The sequence below is a fragment of the Rhinolophus hipposideros genome (genome assembly GCF_964194185.1).
Source record: "Rhinolophus hipposideros genome assembly, chromosome: 4".
Classification (NCBI taxonomy): domain Eukaryota; kingdom Metazoa; phylum Chordata; class Mammalia; order Chiroptera; family Rhinolophidae; genus Rhinolophus; species Rhinolophus hipposideros.
In genome coordinates, this window is record NC_138050.1 from 77,143,832 (window position 1) to 77,167,690 (window position 23,859).

General features: G+C 36.2%; 1 pseudogene across 1 annotated transcript in view; it reads right to left on the reverse strand.

Annotated features, from left to right (window-relative positions):
* LOC308496906 (UPF0606 protein KIAA1549L-like) overlaps positions 1 to 23,859 on the reverse strand; it is a 40,893-nt pseudogene that overhangs the window by 3,143 nt on the left and 13,891 nt on the right. The window lies entirely within an intron of this gene.

Here is a 23,859-nt window from a genome sequence, read left to right on the forward strand (position 1 = left end):
CATTAATTTAGGTAGAAAGTTATGCAAAAAGAGACCAAATGAGAGTAAATTCTAAATTCCTATAAAAGTTCTTCCTTCTTTGGAAATCTTTTTTTCTATACACCATTAATTGATACTGTCTCCTTGGAAACAATCCTGAGACTAGTTGGGCTACTGGAAACCACGTAGTTTAAACTTAAATTATAGTAATGCGGTGTCTCTTCCTATCAATGCTAGTCTTGCTACTAACACAATTTGAGTGTTTGGTATCATGTTAGAGGCTAAATCTGATGGAAAGATGCTCCAAGTCAGAAATGTGAGCTGAGAAAGGGTTGTGCACAATTCTCAGTGTAAAGTAATACGTTGACATTTTTTAATTTTACTCCTCAGTTTCTTGGGCTGGATTAAAGTGGTTCTGCACCCACGAGACAAAGTCAGCTTCCTGAGGCTGCAAGGATGTGTGGGAAATTCAGTAAACTCACACCATGAGACTTGGTAGGGGGGTGAGGGTGGGAAGCCAGCTTTTTCTCCCACATGACATTCCAACATTACAGTTGACTGCTATTTAAAACAGAGTTATTAACAATTTAGTTGAATTTAACGAGTCCCCCATACTCCCACTTCCCCTTTAATTATAGTATGTAAGACTCTGTCTTAGGGATCTTTGGGGGCGAAAAAGTGAAATAGACTTGGCCTGCAAAGGAGTTGCAATTCAGGAAGGGAAATCCAATTGCCTTCACTACTCAATGCAATCTAATCTATTATACTGGAGATACAGCAACCATCTGGAAGCAGAGAAGGAGACAAACTTGTAGACGAGGGAGATGTATAGGCACAGTGAAGTCACTGCTGGTTATACATGGCTTTACCACAGTACAGGAACCATAACCAGCAGGGAGCTTGGCAGGTGACTTTCCAGCAAAACCCATAAGTGACATTGGGATGCTCTAGTGGAAGGAAGGGAGGGAGATGTTCAACCATCTTCCTGGAAGTTAGTATTAGTTTTGCTGATGAAAAAAAGGCTTTTTATTTTTTTCTACCTAGAGGCCAACATTCTTGGAAGTGAAAAGATGGCTTCCGGTTGTGTTTTAGGATGAGAGCTTAAACCTGTGGAATGTGACAACACTGTTCAACAACAGAATGGTTAGCAAAGAAATCTTTTTTTTTTTTTTAAGATTTTTTATGGGGGAAGGGCAACAGGACTTTATTGTGGAACAGTGTGTATGTACTTCTAGGACTTTTTTTCCAAGTCAAGTGGTTGTTCAATCTTAGTTGTGGAGGGTGCCGTTCAGCTTCAAGTTGTTGTCCTTCCAGTCTTAGTTGTGGAGGGCGCAGCTCAGCTCCAGGTCCAGTTGCCGTTGCTAGTTGCAGGGGGCACAGCGCAACATCCCTTACGGGAGTCGAACCGGCAACCTTGGGTTTGAGAGGACGCGCTCCAACCAACTGAGCCACTGGGAGCTCAGTGGCAGCTCAGCTCAAGGTGCCGTGATCAACCTTAGTTGCAGGGGATGGAGCCCACCATCCCTTGTGGGAGTCGAGGAGTTGAACCAGCAACCTTGTTGAGAGCCCACTGGCCCATGTGGGAATCGAACCAGCAGCCTTCGGAGTTAGGAGCATGGAGCTCTAACCGCCTGAGCCACCGGGCCGGCCCCAAAGAAATCTTTGATATTAAAGTAAGTTTATTAAATGTGAGTTCCTCTATTTCTCAGAAAATTAAAGCATTACTTGTGGCAAACAAGCTTATTTATTAGCATATATTTACTTTGTTATATTGTGTTTTACAAATATTATGAATGAATATGCATGGCTGAACTGTTTTCTGTGGGTTTTTTTTTAGGCACAGCCATTGGAAATTTGGGGTTTAAATGCTCCTTTTTCTACTAACAAAGCATATACTTAAAGTTACTGTCTTCCGTGGAGCACGTTTTATTTAATATTGGAATTTAGATGTAAAGTCTTCGTTGATCTGATACTAATTTTATTTTTTGGTAAAGGCCCCTGATTTAGCAAATTCACTAGTCACTATAATTTAATTTGGAAACCTGGGAAATAGAGGTGATATCTTTATGACGTCATGGTTAAAGAATAAGAGTTGGCTCAGCCTGGCTCTAATATTTGGTGATCATTCATTATTTCCTGAAATATAGTGAAGAGTTCGAAATTGAAGTGACATGGGTGATAACTAATATTTATTATATAAGTAATTGTGGCAGTATTGTCTGGATTATATTTATTCATAAGTTAAAAGAAGATAGATCCAAACTCATAGCTTCTTCAAGAACTATGCCTGCGTAAGCAACATGAACCACACAGCACGTGAAGAAATTCCAAAACCCCCCTTTTCTGAATTGTTTTTTCAATCTGTTCACCAAATGAGACTTTGCTCTTCTCATTATCTTGAGTACTGACCTTGAGGCTTTATTCTTTTTTTTCCTTATTTACTTTGTTATCCAGACTATCTAGCCCACTATCTAACTACCATCTTGGACCACCTTTGGCAATAATTCTGCTTCTTTCCCACTAAACACTGCTTTAGTAACCATCTTAATTTGCCGTAATGCAAATAAATTAATGAATAAACAGGCTTTCAATATTCTTAAGGTATATTAACGCAAGAGCTGGGCTGCTTCTTAGCACACCAGATTTGAGCTTTTTGGCTTCTAATGCAATTAAAAAAAGTAAATTTGAAAACGTAAATTAAATTTACAATTAGTAACAAAATATGCTGAGGACACTGGGCCTCTAAAGTTGAAACTAATATCAAAAACTTACTTAAAGACAGCTTTTATTGGAATTTCAGATATACAAAAATAGTATTGGAACTGCAGGCAATCTCATTTATAAAAATAAAAAATAAAGTACATTCCATCTTTTAATCACAAACTATTTTTGCCTGCAGTTATGATAAAGTGTGGCAAGGAGTTGCCAATGAGGTGGGATGATGATGATAATGATAACGATTTAGTATCATGTAGAAATACAAAATCTCGTGCTAGTTGTGCACATTGGATATACTGACATTCACTAAAACATTTGACTGTGTCAAAGAATTTTTTTGAATACCCTAAAAATAAATATCACCCAAATGTCTACGAATATTAAATATTTATGACCACCTGTTTTTCTTCTGACCTTCCATAACACTTCATTTATACCTTTATTATGAAATTTGTCACTTTAGTCCTTATGTTATAGCTATTTGTATATTTGAGTTTCCTCAAAAGCCTATAAACCCTTTGAAGTCATAACGTATATCTAATTAATTTTTCAATGTCCCTATAATACCTATCCCAGAAGTCAATAAATGTTAATGAAACGAGTGAATAAATGAGAATAACAGATGATATTATTTTCATTATCACCATTCCAGAATTAATAACTGACAAATTTATATCAGAATGTAACAGATTTTGGGAGCAAAACTCTATGCATGTGGAGGTCAAGAAGAGTAATGCACATTCCTGAATGAGTGAAGGATAGCCGATGACTTCAAAGCCACCAGCAGACCATTTACTTTATCTGGGATCAAGGACTCTGCATGGATAAAAGGCAAAGGAAGTCATCCTCCTTGAAAAAAAATGTTTTCTTAACATAGAGGTTTGCTATCTAAAGCTCCTTTAATTCCTTAGGTTCAGCTCTATGAAATCACTCTCCTTGAAGTTTAATCATCCAAATCCCAAAATAATAATTTGGGGAAATATAAATTGCCATAGAAAACATAGAGTATGGTAGGGTTATAAGTCTAGCATTAAGAAGATTTGATCTGTTTATAAAACTCATTCATGGAAGAACCGTGGTTACAACTCATGTGAACACATTCTCCTCCACACTTGCTTAAAGGCAACAGGATATATATAGAGAGGCCTTCACACAAACAATGGACGGCTATAATTCCTACGTAACTTAAAGCAGGTATTTTCAAACATATAAGTTTGATATGCTACTTGTTTTTTGTTTGAATGCTTAAGAAGAGAGACATTGGCGGATAATATACAAATTGTTCTTTCTACACATTGTTTTCTTAGTAAAAGAAATTTGCAAAACTGGTGAGGAATAGATATCGTTAACAATTGATCAATGAAATTCTTCCAAATTCTCTCATTACACAGATCTCATCTCTCTTTGTAGTTTCAGATTTGGCAGCTATAGCATGGATTATGGTTTCATGAAAAAGTAGATTTTGTTTTCTTTTGAAATGGCTATGATTCTACAAATGTAAGACTTTAGAATTTCAAAATACAATAACATTTTTTCATTTTATAGGTTTTGATTGAATTTATTTTAGAAGCTTCACTATTCTTTTGATAGTAGCTGACAGATCCAATCATGTCCCCATATGCTTTCTGCTATTTTAAAAGAAACAGAACACAATTGCCTCAGAGAAGTGCCATGTGTTTCTAAAGTGTGAATCTGAAAACCATCCATCTGGTCATGCTGGCATCCTTCTGAATTGTATGTGATTGAAAAAAAAATGTATTCAACATTTTGTGACTCTGGCTAGATGAGAAAGATAATAAGGTAAAGGAGATTTTTTTCATTTTCATTTATTGAAAATCAAATCTATTCCTTCAGCCTGGAATAAATACCTTGCCCATCTTTCCACCTGGATGGCCTCAATCATCCATCAAGATCCAAGTCACATGTCTTTTTCTTAGTGAATTCCTCTGTAACTCTAACTCTGTATTGTTTGCACAACTCTTTTCATACTGAAAATGTATGAAAGTGCTTATTTACTTTGATTAGAATTATTTCTTTAAATATTGTCTCTCCTATAATCTGTGAGCTCCTAAAATGGAAGGCAGATGGTCTTCCACGCAATTTAATTCAACAAAATATTATTACACTATTCCAGAGACTAAGTCTAAGGGCTGCAGAGATAGTGTTAAATAAGCAGAGATCATTTTTGCCCTAAAGAGATTACAGTCTAACTGGGAAGAAAAAAATAAGCAACAAATTACACTTCAAGGTGATGCTCAGTAAGATAACTACATCTGAAACCTCATGTAGATAAAAAGAAATTAGAAAGTTCAAAGTCTCTTTAATGTCATTTCCATTATTAATAACTTTTTGTGTGACGAATATTCAGAATAATTTTCTAGATAGGTAGAATCACTGGAGAGATCAATACCACACATTTCTTGTGAAGGTAATGAACAGTCACTGAATTATGGACTAAGCATAGTGCTAGGTTTTATACATATATTATTTTATGAAGTAGTTGTAAGCCCTCTATGCTGAAGTTACTTCTGGTTTTTCTTATTTTTGAACTTAAGATAAATTAATCCTAAAAATAAGAGTTTTTTCACAGTCTTTAATAAGTAAATACATTATATTGAATTATTTGTTTCAAATATATGATATTAAAATATGCCCACATGTTAATCAAATAGGATTAATATCTTTACTAAGGGACTGGGATATCTTGCCACAAAACATTAAGGTCAGGATGACTTCTTATTTTGACCACACTGAAATGCATACTGGATCAATTGTTAAGAAGAACAATTTAGTGGGAAAAAAAAAATCAGTCCATCAGATTTTGGTTAAATTGATTGTCATGGAATTTAGTTCATTAATAAAATAATCTTCTGCCCTAAATGGGGACAGCTTGATTATAACTCCTATAAATTCCTCCAGGGAAATCATCATTTCTACTTCTTCTGAATTTCATTGCAAGTCTCTGGACTAGAACTCTGCACTAAGTGAAACTTAGTCAAAGTTCAATAAATCAACTCGGACCTTCTTAACATACTATTTAAATGCAGTAAATTTAATTAATACACATTCTTTTATCCACACAGGCACCCTTTGCTATCTCCACTCTCTCTTGTAACGGGAGCTCTTTTCGCTATGCAAAGTCTGGAACTGTATTGAAGTACTAACCCTCCAGACTATGAAAAGTAGTAAAGAATATGGATTTTAGGCACTCAGGAAAGGTAGTGGTCTGTGCACTGTTGGAAGGAAGATTCTCTTCATCAGAGATGGGAAAAAAGTGGGTGTTGTTATAAGATTAATATGAGAGAAGCTTTAAAGATGTGCTGGAAGAGAGAGGAAAGAGATTAGAATACCAGCTAGGAGGCAATGATATTGAAAGTTAATTTTTAATTTCTTGTAAAAAGAAACATTTACTTTTTCAATTTTTTAAAAGTTGTATGTTAGAAATAAATTTGAAATCCAAATTATTGTCCAACAGTGTTGAGTGTATTTGCTGCTCTGTTCTGTTTCAAGAAAGCTCTGCTGAAAGTTGTGTGATCTTCAAGGGAGTGTAATGAAGAGGGAGAAAAAATCCTTGAAAATCTCTCATTTTGTCATGACTGAGCTTAGGGCGGATGACTCACAGTGGGAATTCAAGTTAAATAATTTAACCTTTTTCTCTTATTCAACCCATCTGGGAAGCTGAATCCAAGCACTTCACTAGGAAACAGATGGTGCACCAAAGCTAAATTTTCCCAGATTAAAAAAGAAGAAAAATGTGTTATAAGCACTAAAAGAACCAAATACGGAAAAAGAGTAAGAATTAAGAGAAAAAAACTAAAAGCTATAAACCAGATCAAACCTTTTCCTCTGTAAAAAATAACATAGTACTTAAAAAATAAGGCCTGTGAGATGATTTGGGGACATAGTAAAATGTTTTCTAAGCACCATGTGCGTAAAGGTGGTCATGATTAAATGGTATATATGGAAAGAACATTGCTCTTTGTAGGCACAGATATGTGTGTTCATTTACCTATATGTCTCAGAAAACAAATAGGATTACTTCAGAGTACTTTTAGGTTACCTATTTTATATCTGTAAGTAAATACTAATAAAAACAAAGATATCTTGAGAAAATTTATGGAACCCGTCTGATTATGCCACTGATGAAATTTAACACTATTTGACAAATTAAAAAAAAATTCCAACATTTCTCGAATAATTATGTTTCCTAATCTACTCCCTCTAAATATATACATATTGCTTATACACGTTTATGTATATATGCATATGTATTTTGTGGAAGAAAAGCAAGCTATTGCCCTTTGTTAACTTTGGATGACTTTACTCTAATTGTACATAAAAGTATATTAAGTTCAAAAAGTATTTATATGCCAATATCTACATCTGTCATATTTTATGGAAGAAGAAATGTCCTGTTGCAGCTTAAGTAAAGATATATTGATGAATAAAGTAGAACATAATAGAAAGTATCTGTACCTTCTTATTTCCTGACTGGTTGTAATAAACTTTGGGGAGGTTAGCATGTTATTTTAAAGACATAGTTCATCGATGAGGCTGATGAAACCTGAGAAATTCAAACTGTAGACTTCCACAGTATAAAAATCCAGATTGGACTTTCGGTCCAGGAGTGCCTCCAAGAAGAGGTTCTAATGCGGTTAAAGCAAATGGTACCTCACTAACCCAATGCAACCTTTCTTTGATTAATTCTCAAAATTCTGTTTATAAAGCAAAATAAAAACGTGCATAGTTTTTTTTCTTCAGAGAATCACTTTTTTAATAGAATTTGGGTCATACTCCTATTACTGAGAAATACAGATGAGCTATGGCTAAATGGCAAAGAAGCAGTGAACATTGAAAGGCAAACACTATTTTAACAGAGGAGAATTTCATGTCTCTTACTCTAATATCCTACTGAGAAAAGGTAAAAGCATTGACTATCATTATGACTTTTAATGTCCACAATAATGTATCTCCAGATAAAGACAAATTCTCCAGTTTTGACAACCTTGTTCAAGGCAGCAAAGCATCCTTGGGAATATTTGCATAAATAAAGCTAATATGAGCTAATTCAATCTCTTGAGATTTCCAAACCAATCGGTGGATCCCTCCATTATTCCACTTTAGCAATATATACTCAATTATGTCTATGAAATATATATTGCAAAAACATATATTCAACTTTCAACTAGACTTGTATATTATTCATCACATATATTCATTATATATGTATATATCTACATATATATATATACATACATATGTATATATCTTCACACTACATTTGTATGAATATTTTCTCTTAATAGTAAAAATATTGAGGGGAGTTGAAAATTTTTTTTAAAAGATAAACTATTGGTGTACAGAATTAAAATTCCCAAATAATATTGAATTCGTGATTTAGTCTTATTTGGAAGAAAAGGGGCTCACGTGCCAATTTCAAAAGGATTTTTTGCAGAGATATAACTGCCACCGTACACTGACCGCCAAAGATTTATGCAGCCTCCTTGGTCTGTAAGAGTTTCTCATAGAAGAATTCAAGCCGTAGTTTCAGGTGGCTTAGAAAGGAAAATGTCTGTAACGTAGGACCAACATGCTGGCTCCTGGTACATCATATCTGGCAAGTTCTCAAGGCTCGGATAGTAAAAGCTAATGTTGCCTTTGATGGAGAGCCTTGGCTCTCTTAGATGATGCATATTGACAGTTCCATAATTATCTCTAGAGTACCTTCATATAGTCTCTTTTCTAATCTAAACACTAAATATAAATTTCTTAATAACCAGTACTGAATTTTTCCCCCTCCTTTCCCAAAACTAATCCTGAGACATGACATGGTATTTGGGCACCATGTAGGTTAAGAATCATTTCTAATCCATCACTATAACCAGAAGCAAGCCAAAGCTTATGACTGAAAGTGGGGATGTAGTTACACTCACTCAAGAACAGTTTACTTACCTTTATACATATTTATGGTCCATAATGGGACATGCAAAGTAGAAGCTCATATAAACACTTTCAAATCATTTCTATTCTTCACAAATCTAGCATGAAAGCGTCTTTGTTGCTGTGTCTATGATTTATGCTAAAAATAACTAATGTTGTCTTACAGAGCAGTTGTTATTATTTCTCTGAGCATCAGTTCTCTATATATGAAAACCACTCATGCTATTTCCCTTCCTCACTGCATTGCAAGAACTGCAACCAAAAATAAATGCAATTTTAACACGTCACAAAACCTGAATTGGTGGCTTCAAGTTTTATGTGCTCCATGGTTACACTAACCTTATAACTCTCAGTAGTCGAAAGGGTCTCCAAATAGGTAATAGATTTAGAAAATGTGAAACATATTTGTTTAAACAAGAATCATCTAGATTATTGTATAAGATCAAATTTTATTTCAACTCTATTATATTTCAATGTCATTTAAATTATAACATTGTAGAACAAATAACCAAACTTATGGCCACTCACTGGTGATTCTATCACACAAGAAATTGTGCACCTTCATGGTTATTCAGATAATTGCTGGTAGTATATTCTGAGCACATGATTAAGAAAGAAAAGGGAAACTACATTTTTTTTTTTGTATACCTTCTATTTTCTAGGCATTATGTTAATAGCTTTTATTTCACCATCAATTTTAGCCTTTCAAACTTCCTCTTGGGTAGATATTGCAATACCTATTTTACAGATGAGTAAAGGAAGGGACAATAAGTTTAAATTACCCAAACTCTAGTCTTTATAGATGTAAAGCTAGTACTCTTTTTACTACATTGTATCATCTGCCACAAGAAAGAGAAACATATTTATACACTCATTAATGTTTTTAGACCTCTTAAAGACAAGCATTATAATGTTTTTCTCTTGACTAACAGAAGTCCCTACTGCTCCAAGAATTTCAACAGTCCTGTTCAATTTCATGTGGTTTGCTAAGGAGAGTTAGGATTCCCCAGAATTTGTGCCTGCAAATTTTGAATTTCTACTCAAGAGCATAGAGGAAGAAATAGCAGATTTTCTTTTTTTTTTCTTTTTTTAAATGCCCATTGAAATGAAACTTCTCTTTTTCAGTGTGCTGATATTTCTTTGCATGTGCTGATAATAATTCTAAATCTCTAATATTATTCTCAAATCACTATCTTCTTTAAGTTTTTGAATGCAACTTTGTGACTAAAGCCTTTCTCTAGCGCAAGCAAGAGAAACTCTTTGGAAATGCTTTCAAGGGCTCCTTATCATTTGAACATTGAGAATCAAATCATCAAGACAGCAAACTCTACTCTTCCCTGAAACTGACCACAAGGATTCCACAAAGGAATCTGTTGCAAATAAACAGGTTTGGTGATTGTCGATGGTCTTAAATTTCCATGCTTTTGTGTTCTTTTTCACTTGCAAATATGGAGGGCTAAGAGACAACCTCCTGTCCTTTTACTATATTCATATATGGGAATAGGAAATTGTGTTCACTTTAGAGATTCCATTCAAGTGTTTATACAAAGTTCCAAAAATACCATTAACAATCCACTGCTTTTTACTATATACCTATTAGAATGGCTAAAAAACAAACAGAACACCGACAGCATCAAAAGCTGGTGAAGATGTGGAAAAACTGGATCTCTCATAAATTGCTAACGGGAATGTAAAATGGTATAGCCACCCTAGAAGTTTGGCAGTTTCTTATAAAATTAAACATATGCATACTATACAACCCAACAATCACACTCTTGGGCTTTTATTCTAAAGAAATAAAAATTTATGTTCATGCAAACACCTGTACATAATACTTACGGCAATTTTAATTGTCATAGTTCAAAACTGGAAACAACCCAAATGCCTGTCTACGGGTAAAGGATAAACACAGGGTGGTAATCCATACCATAGAATACTATTCAGTAATAAAAAGGAATGAACTATCATTATATACAGAAATATGAATGAACTTCAAGTGATTATGTTGAATTTTTTTTAAAAGTCAAAATCAAAATGTTACATCCTGTATGATTCCATTTATGTAACAATCTTGAAGTGATAAAATTATAGGAGTGGAGAACTGAGCAGTGGTTGCCAGCTGTTGGTGAAGGAAGAGGTGAAACTATAAAAGGTACCACGAAGGTTGCGTTCGGTTCTGTTATCATTATTGTGGTGGAGCTCATATGAAACTATACATGTAATAAAATTTCATAGAACTACATTCATACATATTTCAAAAAAAAAAAAAGAGTGCATACAAAAACCTATAAAATGTGAGTAAGATTTGCAGTCTAGTTAATTGTATTGTGTCAACATCCATTTCAATTTCCTGGTTTTGACAAATGTGTTATAGTTAAGTAAGATGTTACCATTAAGGGAAGCTAACTGAAGGGTACAGGGGACATCTCTTTACTATATTTGCCACTTCTTGTGGTATGGTAATTATTTCAAAAAACAAAATTTTTTAAAAAACTTTTCAAAATTTCATCTGTTTTTAAAAAGGCATGTGTCTTGGGATTTTTATGTAAATGCAACTCTGTAAAAGGAATGATCTGACCAATCTGAAGCGCTGTCTCAGCCGAAGCACTCCTGATCATTTCACCCTCAATCAAATTCCCTATGATAAAACTCAGAGGCAAAACTTATGTTGATGTTTTATGGTTATATGAGGCTAAATTAGGGCTTACAGGGAGCGAATGAAGGTAATTTTCAACATTGTTTTTTTTTTAAATGTTCTCTAAACACACTTTCTAGGAACAATAGAATTTGACATGGAAGATGAGGGTTAAACTGCAGTTTTGTGGATAATGCCCCTTAAGTTACATGGGAATTATTAACATTTTCCATGGTATGAATGTGTAAAAGAAAAAAAAAGTGAAATAGGATACTCATGTAACGTAGACAATGATCTGATTAAACGATTACATGATTCAAAAACAGTGTCAGATGAATGGAGCATGGTAAGATTATCACTGGAATTCTGTGAAGAGTTTAAAACTTTAAACTGCTTGCAGATGATTTGAAAGTCTAAAAATACAACGTTGATAAAAACTAAAAATATCAGGCCATATCTAGAATAGGGCATGAAACTGAACAGGCTCCTAAGTGACCTCTAGAAAATCATCTCTGTTTTTCCAAATTTGACTTTGGCCATATTTTCTTTATGTAGAGTTGCAGATGATTGGTATAGTATTAATGTAGATGATTGGTATAGTATTAATAAACAATCAAACAAACAAGCAAACAAATAAATAGCTTAAAATAAATGTTTCATGATCCAAATCATGACTATATCTACAGTTACCAACGTTTCTTATTCTGCATTGCATTATCCACTCTAAAGGCAATTCACTGTCTCTGCTTTCCTGTAGGCCCTTGTTTCCAGCTTGTAAATTTGTTGTCCTGAATGTCCTACAGGCCTTATGTCATGCTGCGTCTCTGGTCCTGCTCCCCGCAACAGAACGCAGGATATGGTGAGGCCAAAAGGGAACAAAGGAGCCATGGATAGGGGAGTCATACCCTATATTCTCGATGGCGGCAGGTCAAGACACAAAAGCAAATATCCGCCAGTACTCCAACGAGGGATCTTCCTGTACCCCAGTCTCACTAGCCGCCGAGCAAGACGCAGGAATTAGGATCCACACGATCTGCAATCTGCAGTCATGCTTGCTAACACCACTTGCTAGCCGCAATCTGCCAACGAACCAACCCCCTTGCTAACTGTAACCTGCCCTCGTTAGCTCAGCCATGGCAGTTATATCAGTGGCCAATGGCTAACCGGTTATAGCTGATGGCCACCTACTACCTGAGCCAGCACCTTTCCATATGAGGTCGAGAGCCTGGAAACTGCTTTCTGGGACTCCGTCCCCACACCTTATATACCTCAATCTTAATGTATCAACACTGAGCTCATGATTTTCTCTTAGAAACTTGTTTCTCTTGCTGGAGTCACAATCATGGTTAACGGCGTGACCATCCACCCAATTCCCAAGCTGGAACACCCTTTCTCTTTTACCCCAGCACTCTATCCCATCACCAAATGCTTCCAAGAGATACAAACATTTTCAGACTCAGACTCTGTTGGCCATTAGAATTACCATCTCCCTCTGAGTAACTTAATTAACACTCTTGTGTTAAAACCGCCATTGGCTCCTTAAGAGACTAGATCTTAATGGTTCTCAATGTAAAAAAGAATTGATAATCATGTGATGTAATAAAAGTGTTAAAGAATGCTACTGTAGTGACCATATTGCAACATATAAACGTATCAAACCTCAAATGTACACAATGTTATATGCCAATTATATTTCAATTTAAAAACAACAAACAAACAAAAAACACAATTCATTAGCTCCTTATGATGTTGTATTAGTTTTCCATGGCTACCATCACAAAGTACCACACACTTAGGAGGTTAAAATAATGCAAATAATTAACTTACAGTTCTGTAGGTCAGAAGTTCAACATGGGGCTCACGGAGCTAGAATCAAGGTGTTAGTCAGGCTACATTCCTTTCTGAAGATTCTGGGGGAGAATCACTTTCTTGCTTACTTAGGTTGTTGGCATAATGCAGCTTCCTGTGGTTGTAGGACAAAGATCCTCATTTCCTTGCTGGCTATAAACCAGGAGTTTGTTCTCAGCATCTAGAGGCTGTTTATTTATATACCTTGGTATATACCATCTTCAAAGCTGGCAATGGTGGGTCAAATCCTTCTCAGGTTGCATCTCTCTGACCATTCTTCCACCCTTGCCTCTCGCTCTCTGACCCAGCTGGAAAGACTTCTTGCTTTTAAGGACTCCTATGATTAGATTGGGGTAATCTAGAATAGTCTCACATTTCAAGGTCCTTAATCTTAATCATATCTGCAAAGTTCCCTTTGCTTTGCAAGGTAATATATTCACAGGTCCAGGGGATTAGGGTGGAGGCTTTTGAGGACCATTATTCTGCCTTCCACAGGTGTATGGCAGTTTTAGGAAAGCCAATAGGTAAACTAGCTTCTTCTTCCACAACAGAAACTAATTGAGAAAGTATGGAAGTCAGACTACAAGGCATAGAAATGTCAGCTTTATTACTGATAAAGCTGATTGAAAGATGTGATGTTAGATCCATGGCAAATGGTCTTTCTAATACTTCACCTTTGAATTAGACAGGTTTTCTGACCCAGTCAACCACCAGTGGTGGCAGACAGAGTTTGCTCCTGTGAGCTTAACTGAGAGCAGTGTGTTTGAACTGTGCATGTTCTGTTTCTTCCTCAAATTCATCTTCCATGAGCTTCTCTTCCAGAAAGGAGTGGGGTGGGAGGGTTGGGGGAAGGGGTGCACGGATTTTGGAAGTTCCTCTCCATGGAAACGTGACATTAGGAGACTAAAAATGTCCCTCATCAACAGACTTCTGATCGAATTCACACTTTAAATGCCATATCTTTCAGAGTCGAACCCCACCAATTCTTCTGGTTGTTTCTCCTGCCACTGCTCCTCTTGTAGCCTGCATTTCCCTCCCCAGGTCTTGTCACTGTTCCTGAACAAACCAACCCCCTGCTTTCCTATTTACCATCTGTCGTGCGGGGGACTCTACTCGCCGCGCCATGTGTCATTCGGGGCGGACTGCGGGTCTCAGCTCCCGCTCTCCACATAAGAACACAGGACACGGTGAGGCCAAACAGGAACACCCACGGAGCCATAGGTAGGGGAGTCATACTACTATATTTTCACTGGCGGCTGGGTTGGAGACACAGGAACCAGGAGCAACACAATCCGCAACCCACAGTCCACTTCTCTCTGCCAGCCAACCTCACTTGCTAGCTTATCCACCATCTTCTTGCTAGCCCCATTTTTCACTAGCATAGCCACTGCAGTTATACTAGTGGCCAATTGGCTAACCGACTACAGCTGACGGCCATCTACTACCCAAGCCAGCACTTTTCCACATGAGACTGAGAGCCTGGAAACTGCTCTCTGGGGGCCTGTCCCCACACCATCTCCTCTGACTAGAGTACCCCTGTTTGTGTGTGGTAAACTCTTTTTCAGTGTCCTATGTGTCCTCTGAGGAAAGCTCTATGACCTTCAGACTCCCTTCTCGCAAGGTTATAGCCTTCCATGCTTTATTTTCAGTGTCCCATACAGAAGTCGAATTTGGGGTATAATGGGATCTCATTTAATATTTTTGAATATATTTTACCTTTTGAATAAAATTTTGAATGAATTTGTCTGTTTACATTTCTGCTTTTCTCTTGAGGAAAGGGATTATGTCTTGTTTATCTTTTTAGCTCCAGCGCCATCTCCATGCCCGATACACAGAACGTTCTCCATTACTTTTCCTGAAAAAATATGTAAATCAATGGATTCTGTCAAAACCAGATTATTGGAGATGTCTGCAAAAGTATTCCCGGATTCTGTGGTCTGTTAGTTCCTATTCTTTAAAGAGAACTTTTAGTTCCTATTCTTTAAAGAGATATGTTCTAGAGCTTTTTGATATGTAAATCTAGATCTTCTTGTGGCCAACAAAGTCTGATACAGTACTCCTTAGGATTCTTCTCTGATCTGATTACCAGACACTCTTTCCTGGCAGGTATAACTACATATATTGTTTTTATTTCATAGCAGGTATAACTACATACTTAATATTATATACGATGGTATGTTACATACTGTTTTATTTCCTTTCTGCCCATCTAGACTATAAGCCCCATAAGAGTGACTGTGTTTTACTCAATAGCTCCAACAGTGTCTGCTGCATAATAGGCATTAGATGAATTCTCATTCAAAGAATGAAAAAATGAATGACATAGTGTGGAATGGGAGAAAAAGTAGGACTTTGGAATCAGAGAGGACAGGGTTAAAACCATAGTTCTTCAATTTTGCTAGCGGTTTGGGCTCAAAGCAAATCATTTAACGTTTAATAATATCCATGTTGCATGGCTGGGGAGACACTGGCAATAGTGGAGATAAAATCCCTGGCACATACTAAGTGTTCAAGAAATGGTGGCTATACAAAAAAAAAACCGAGAGTTGTTAGATGGGCGGGGGCGGGGGGGGGTTGGGGATAAGGGGAAAGGTGAAGGAATTAGGAAGCATCTGGTAAACACAAGATGGCCTCAGGGTTTTCTGAAAATTAATTTGGGGAACTTATTCAATAATGTCGTAAAGATTTTGTTGGGTATCCGATGAACATGCGTCCTATATGGGAGACCACCTCAGAGATAATGTGGATGCCTGATCATGTCATTGTACACCAGAAGGTAAACATTAATGAATGCCAACTATAATTTTATATATATAATGTGATGGCTGGGTGTGAGGTCGGAGGGATAATGGATGGGGGGAGGGGGGTTCACAGTGTGAGGGATATAAATGATGAACATCTAAGTATTACCTTGTCTTGTACACCTGAAACTAATAAAAAAATAATAATAAAAAAATTTAAAAAATAAAAAAAAAATTAAAAAAAAGAAATGGTGGCTATAATTAAGTCACTTATTTTTCTATTTAAAGGCTTTATGTTAAAATCATTATGGAGATCACTTTTCTGTTCAGTGCTGACCAAATATATTTTTGTGTACCTCTTCACAAGGAATGAAGTGAAATTCTAGGGAGCATACCCCATTGCTATCAGCAGAGTCAAGTATCTTTAATGGGGTATCATAATATCCACCAAACTTATTAAGAATTCTATGAAAGGATTTTAAACATTCCTCAGCAAGAAATATTTCAAAGTCATCCAAAAATCTCTCCAAGGTCAGTGCTTCCCATTCAACTTCAGAACTGGGTCAAGATGGTAGTGAGAAGACATCCATGCCCTCTGCCAAGCTAAAAGGCCTTTGTGTGCGTATACCACAGGCTGATTCATGCAAAACAAGAACGACAAAAAACTTCAAACCCCTTCCATTTCCAAAATGTTTGCTGCATCTGCATTTATTCTAGATTTTACAATAAATTCAATTGTAGCTTTAAGTTAGATGATAATATAGAACTCCTGATCTTAAATTTTCCTGATTATTTTGAAAGGAATCATTATTTTCTACCTGGTATCTTATGGATTTCAAAGAAATGTCATATCCATTGTGTCTGTAGGATAGGCAACACATCCTGTGCACAGCAGGCACATGATCTTGATTAAATTTGCAGCACCCTACACATCAAAGTTAGTTTTCACTTTTTGTTGTTGAAGAAGCTGTAGCCCAAAGCAATTGTGACTCTTCCTTGGCTACAGGAATCAAAATCTTGTTGGCGTATGACGCAACAGAAAGAATATGGCTTTTACAAATGTTTGGTTCATTGCTCAGCTCTGCAAGTGCCTGTGGGTCCTTGGCAAATCTTCTCCGAGCCTTAGTTTTCTCATCTGTAAAATGGGGTTATTAGTCTCACACCAGGATAATCGGCAACATTTAAATGAAAAACCCGTATGTGTGTAAAAGTAGGTACATTTTTAATGTCATGGAATTGGAGCATAGGTCTCTGACAGAGTTTGGTGGTCTTTTAATCCAATCTCATATTTTCCATGTGGAAAAAGAAAAACAAAGCAGGTAATAATGCCATTTCTCTGCTTTGTTTGCCACTCTTGTGTCTGAATCTTGTCGTGTTCCTGAACCACTTTCAAAGGGCATAGTCTGCCTGCCTCACTGAATTATGGTCAAAGCATTTATTCATTCATTCAACAGATATTTATTATACACCTATTATAGGCCAAACACTATAAGAAGTATTGGATGTGAAATGTTTAATTAGATAGGTGAGGCTTATATTCCCTTGGGAGAGCCCAAAACTATAAAATTAAATAATGAAGCAAAACGAAATTTGAGTTATTTGGATTAGGATTTGAGTGATAATGAAAATAAAACTGGCTGATGTTTTACAGAGTAACTTGGGGCATATGTACACAGGTGTCTTGGGGACACCAGTCTTCAGGGAAGACTTAGAGAAGACATCTCTAAGAAATCAATACACTAGGGGTGGCCAGTTAGCTCAGTTGGTTAGAGTGTGGTGCTCTTAACAACAAGGTTGCCGGTTCGATCCCCACATGGGCCACTGTGAACTGCACCCTCCACAACTAGATTGAAACAACTACTTGACTTGGAGCTGATGGGCCCTGGAAAAACACATTTAAAATAATAATAAAAAAAAAAATAATTAAAACAAAGTAATCAACACCGTAATACTAGGATAAGGACTCATCTCAGTAACAGCCACAGGTACAGTTTTGGATTTTGCATTTTATTTAGTGGAAGATAACTCTGGAAGGTAAGAAAACAATGTTTTATAAGGGAGTAAAAGTGAAAATCATGAGATAAAATTAGGAAGCTGTTTATCATTAAGAAAAACTAATAAAGATAAAGTGATGGAAAAAGAATAAGTGCGGTTGTTAATCCTGGAAGGGTGATCAGGGAAGGTATCTCTGTCGAAGATTCTACATTTTCTTATCTCTATAACGATAATTCCGAGATCAATTGTATTCTGTTCCTACAGTTTGGCAGACAACCTACTAATTAATTAACTAATCCATTCATTTTAGGGGAGGAAAAGTACTGCATGCATTTATTTGGCATCATACACAAATGAAGTTGATCACTTTTAATTGTTTAACTTTTATTTAGTTTGACGACCTGCAACTGAAATACTAAAATACTTGGGGGGCCTAGATTTTAATCTAGTAAATTCTCAGGGCAAATATGACTGCCTGTTCCTAGGTCTGATTCCACTATGCCAGGCTTCCCAGTGGCACATTAGGTAATCTGTTATTCAGATATAACTGCAGTGCCAAGTTTCTATTTAAAGAGGAAAGGAAGTGATTTTGTATTTGTCCCTCTTAAAAGAAAAGCCTGAGGGACAGATTATGGTCAGAGTAGCAATGCTGAAGTTATTGAGGCAGAAATAACTTCAGTGAAAAAAATATAAAGTAGCCCCAAGAGGATTAACACATTACTAAAATGCCGTCACATCAACCTCATTAGACAGTTCAGTGATAATTTTTCTATTGTAAGTACGCTACATTTTTATTCACAATGGTGTTAAGAAAAAAGGAATAATTATCTTCTCTTGCATTTTAACAAAAGATTTTATAATGACAAAATAGTTTACTGAAAATAGCAGTTGAGAGGTCTGTTATAATTCTATTGTTACTTTCAGAGCAGATGTCATGTCACATGCAAAATGCCAAGACCACAGAAAAATATTTTTAGCTGAGTAAAAATATGTGACATTTAGGAAAGAAATGGTAGTGCCTTGATTCATTTGTTAATTGACTATTTCAACATTTTCTATACACAATTGTCTGAAGGTTATAGAATGTAGAAATGATTCAATCCTTGTCCCCATGGGATTTATATTTTTAGACAATTAAGATAAAGTGTCCTTTGTAATTTATGATATGTGGGAGGAAAAAAGAGAAAGGCAACTAGAGCAAATGTATTCTTGGTCTCATCAAAGAAAGATCTCAATATTGCTTTTAAAATGACAAAAAAATGACAGTTTGGGCTGGGCATTAAGGGGAAAAAAATGCCCTAGTGAGCAAAATGGATTGATTAGAAGATGGAAATAGGAAAAAAAAAAACATTGTAAGATGTGGGAGAAACTTACATAAACTTCAGAAGAGATCAGATAGAGGTTTAGAGGCAACAAAAGACAGAAATTGTGTTAACTCATTGGCAAGGGTTTTTTTTGTTTGTTTGTTTCCTTCAATATTTAAGGTAAGGAAATATAAGGTAGGATAGAAATAGATCACTTTTTTTTTTTTTTGCCTAAAGTCTGGACATAAATAAACAACAAAAACAAGTATTTTAAAGTTTAGAAAGTGTTGGAATTTCTATCACATATGGACATCAGAGCTACAGGTTGTGAGGATAACACACCGGGCAAGTGCATGGTGGAAAGTTCGCAAACTTCATTGTCCGACCTCAGTGTACCATTGGGTACACTGTAAATGAGATCTCAATAATTTTTAACAAAAAGGCACTGTCATTTTCTGTCTTCTAAAATGGAGACCTAAATCGAACTTTGGAACAGATTTTCCCATTGTTCTATAAAAAGAAAAAGTAACATTGGAAGAGAGAGACAGAGAGACAGAGAGAGAGAGAGAGAGAGAGAGAGAGAGAGAGAGAGAGAGAGAGAGAGAGACAACTCGTGTCCAGGGAAGAGCTGGATGCAAAGAATTACATCAAACATAAATAATACAAACAGAATGGCTGGTTATTCAGTTTAGAGTTGCAAATTGAGTGCGTTCTTAGGAAGTGTAAGTATCTGCAGGTCTTATTTCTGATAGACACATTTCCTTTTCTACAAGTGGGTCTAGACTTTTTTTACATGTATATTTTATCTTGATCTTAGGATGATGCATTCATGTTCCCTTGCCTAAGCAGCTGCCTATGGCTGATGGGTGCGGATTCCGAGCTTCCAGAGGAATGCGGCCTTGCCACCACGGTGATTGTAGCCCATTAAGATCCGCTTTGGACTTCTGACATCCAGTACTGTGACATATGCATTTATATTGTTTTAAGCCATTAAGTTTGTGGTAATTTGTTACCACAGCAATAGGAGACGAATGCAATTTCAAGTGCACTGGATTACCAAAGACTAATCATCCCAGAGAAGAGTCAACTAAGGAGCAGGAAGACAGGACTAAGGGAACAAGCCCGACACTGCAAATTTCTCCTTTTCCTGGAGTCAGAGTTCCTCGCTTGGATTCCATGGCATGGAGATAAGCAGAACACCTCTGTGGTGGAGAATAAGGTAGCTCATGCATCAGAGTCAGACCCAGAGTAAGGCGGGGAAGTGGCCTGAAAAGAGACCCCCAAGCATGGTCACAAGCTTAGGAAGGTGTCTTTCCTTCTCTTGGAGATCTCAATAGAGTATCCATTAATCATGTCCGATTAGTCTTGGCTATGCACTGAGAAACTGAGCATACTCAGTAAAGAGTGCAATGCATTTTGTCTCTTTTCCCAGAAAGAGAGTGGTGAGGGCCATGGGAGTCATCAGCAGAGAATAGCACATCTAGCAAAGCCCTAATGCCACAAGAGAAATGTGTAGAAGTAAGATGGGGGTCTGGGTGGGAGGACATTCCTGTTCACTTTCAGATGTTCTTACAGAAAGCTGGAGTTGATATATGACAGTAGTGAACTGACATGGGGTCAGCCTCAAGTGATCATAATTTGAGCTCTAGCAATAAATATAAGATTTCTCACACACAGTAATGAACAAAATTATGAAAGAAAAAAATTAAGTAAATTTAACTGAGCTCAAAAATAAAATGGACAAAATGAACCAGAAATAGAACAAGCTGGAATTGAGAAACACATGAAGAATTCAGTGCCAAGAAATACAGATACAAATCAACAATCTGAAAATAAACTAATTATTAATTACCTGGCATAGCAAAGATCTAAGCAGATAGTCTGGTCGTAGCAACCCTCTGAATACTCAGACACAGATCCATGCATATATATATATAAATTATACTACTTAATCACTCACTGATTTTTAACATGTAACGTGACATTAATACAATTTAAAATTATTCACAAACAAAATTTTTAATTCTGTGTTTAGATTATGCCTGCTAACAGTACTTCTGTTTTAATCTTATTTGAAACTTTGGATACAGGAGAAATTTTAATTTAAATTTTGAATGGAAAACATGCTAATATATTAAGATGATATATATTCAATACAAAGTGAACAAAGTGAAGAAATATTGGTGATTGTTTAAGAAGTAACACATATGTATAAAACTGAATCTATCAATTAACAAATATTTACAGGTGGCTACTACCGACCCAGGATTAAAAATCATAAAAGATTTATAATATAATTCTAAAAATATCAACCAGTTAGAGTTCAATGTGCTAGGCCCAAGTTGTAAAGCCTGAAGCCCTTCTCAAGTGCCAATAACGAAATGCCTGATTTATTAAAAAATAAATAAATAAATAAATAAATAAATAAATAAAAGTATACACCTCTCCTTATCTAATCATTGACATTTCACTCACAGACTTTTAGTTCTGTTGGGCATAAGTTAGCAACACATTACAGACATACATTAAAGCAAGAACCATCACAACAGTTAGGAGAGAAGAAAGGTCATGGAGAGCCATTGAGAGTGGCATGTCAAAGAACCAAAGACTGCAAGGAAGGTTCCATTTAAGGCCACAAAGGAAGGGTTTTGTAGGTACTGGAGGGAGAAATGTTTGTTGTGGAATGAACTTCACGCTAGCTGTTTCCACCTCAAATATTGTGTAACAAAGCAGGATTCTTCTTGAGTCAACATTAGAAAACCTTCATGATTCACCCTACGAACCAAAGATAACTATTGGTGGGCAGTCCTGACTCTATGAGACATAATCACCTCATCCACCTTCACCAGCACCACCATGTCCCTCCTGGTAAACTCTCTATTTAAAAGACAAAATGTTATCATTGGCAGAATTACTGATGACCAAAAGAAAAAAACGTACAACTCACAGGAAGACCCAAACAAACTGACCACTCATTCAGTCCAGCAGCAACACTGAATGGTGCTCCAGACACCAACATTGATGAGGAGATTTTAGAGATGGCTCAACGGCAAGGGGAGAGTGGAGAAGACAGCTCAAGTCCTGTGTTCTAAAGAACTCAAACGTAGAAAAAAGTATGGAATATAACAGGCACATAGACTTAATTGATATCACATTTTGCCATGTTTGAGATACCAGATATCATTCTCTCTCCATATATATATATTTCAAACCCCACACCTATCCCTTTACTCCCATTAATTCCCAATATTCTAACGTTGGTTTCTATCCTATCAGTGCATGTGAGTTATTTTTTCTCTTCATGTGCTTTAATTACATGTTAGAATCAGTAAATGAAATAACAGTAGTCTGAAATAAGAAACATGGGTTCTTAAAAAAAAGCAATCAAATGTTTAAAAGAGGAATGAGGAGCAAGAGGACAGGAGCAAGGGAAGAAGAAAAAACTCTGGACCACTGACACATTGGTGGGTGGTTTTTGGGTATCCCTGAAAATGTGTCCATCTTAGAGTCCTGTTAAAATATCTACATTTCAGAATTAATCTCTCTATAAACTACTTTAGAGTCTTTCCAAACTTAGAAAGGAGATTGAGAAAGAGAGAAGAAATATAGATATTTTTGTTTTGAGGGAGAAGGTGCACAGAAGAAATCTTTAAAACGTCAAGATTTTAAAAGAACAAAATATTTAGATATATGTTTTGTTCTGTTATTATTTTAAAATAACTCACATATGGGAAACAAGAAAGTTAACCTCTAGATAGTGATATAAACATTACGGCAGCAATTCTAGTAAGTCAAAAGTTGTTCAGAATGTTTTGAGTTTATGCCACAGTATTCAGTCTGATTGAGGCCCAAACCCCAGGGACTGAAGAGCAGAGAAAAAGGGAGAGAAGTCACCCTTTAGGAAAAATATCTGTATACCAAAGAGCTAATGCCACTAGAAATAACGTTCCAATATAAATAGTTATTCAGTAAATCCCTCTTTATCCCCACTTTATCCCTCACATGACCATCTCATTTAAATATGTTTTGATGAATGAATGACTGAATAAATGCAACCAAATTACCTCACTCTGGCACTAAAAGTTGCTTAGATACTTGGAAATGATGATATTGTTCATATTGATAGGACACCATTACATGTACAGGATGCCACTTATTAGAGAATCAATTACTTGAGCAAGGAAGACAAACATGAACAAAACCATACCTCGAATTAGTGAACAGTGATTTGTATTTTACATCAAGCCCTAAGATACAGTTCTTCACTGAAAAGATTGCTATTCCAAGTGGTACGATTTAGGCATGGCTTGCTGTGTGTCTTTTCTTGGGCCATAAAAATCTGTAGATGGAGATTTACTTGAATATTATGTTGGTGTATGGGATGAATTGTGTCCCCTCAAATTCATATATTGAAGTCATAACCCCCAGTACGTCAGAATGAGACTGTATTTGGAGATAGGGTTGTTAAAGAGGTAATGAAGATTAAATGTCATTGGGGTGGGCCCTAATCCAATACAACCAATGTCCTTATTAGAGGAGAATGGGACTCAGACACAGACAGAGGACAGACTATGTGAAAATTCAGGGAGATGGGCATCTACAAGACAAGGAGAGAGGCCTCAGAAGAAATCTACCCTGCCAACACCTTGATCTCAGATTTCTAGCTTCCAGAACTGTAAGAAAATACATTTCTGGTATA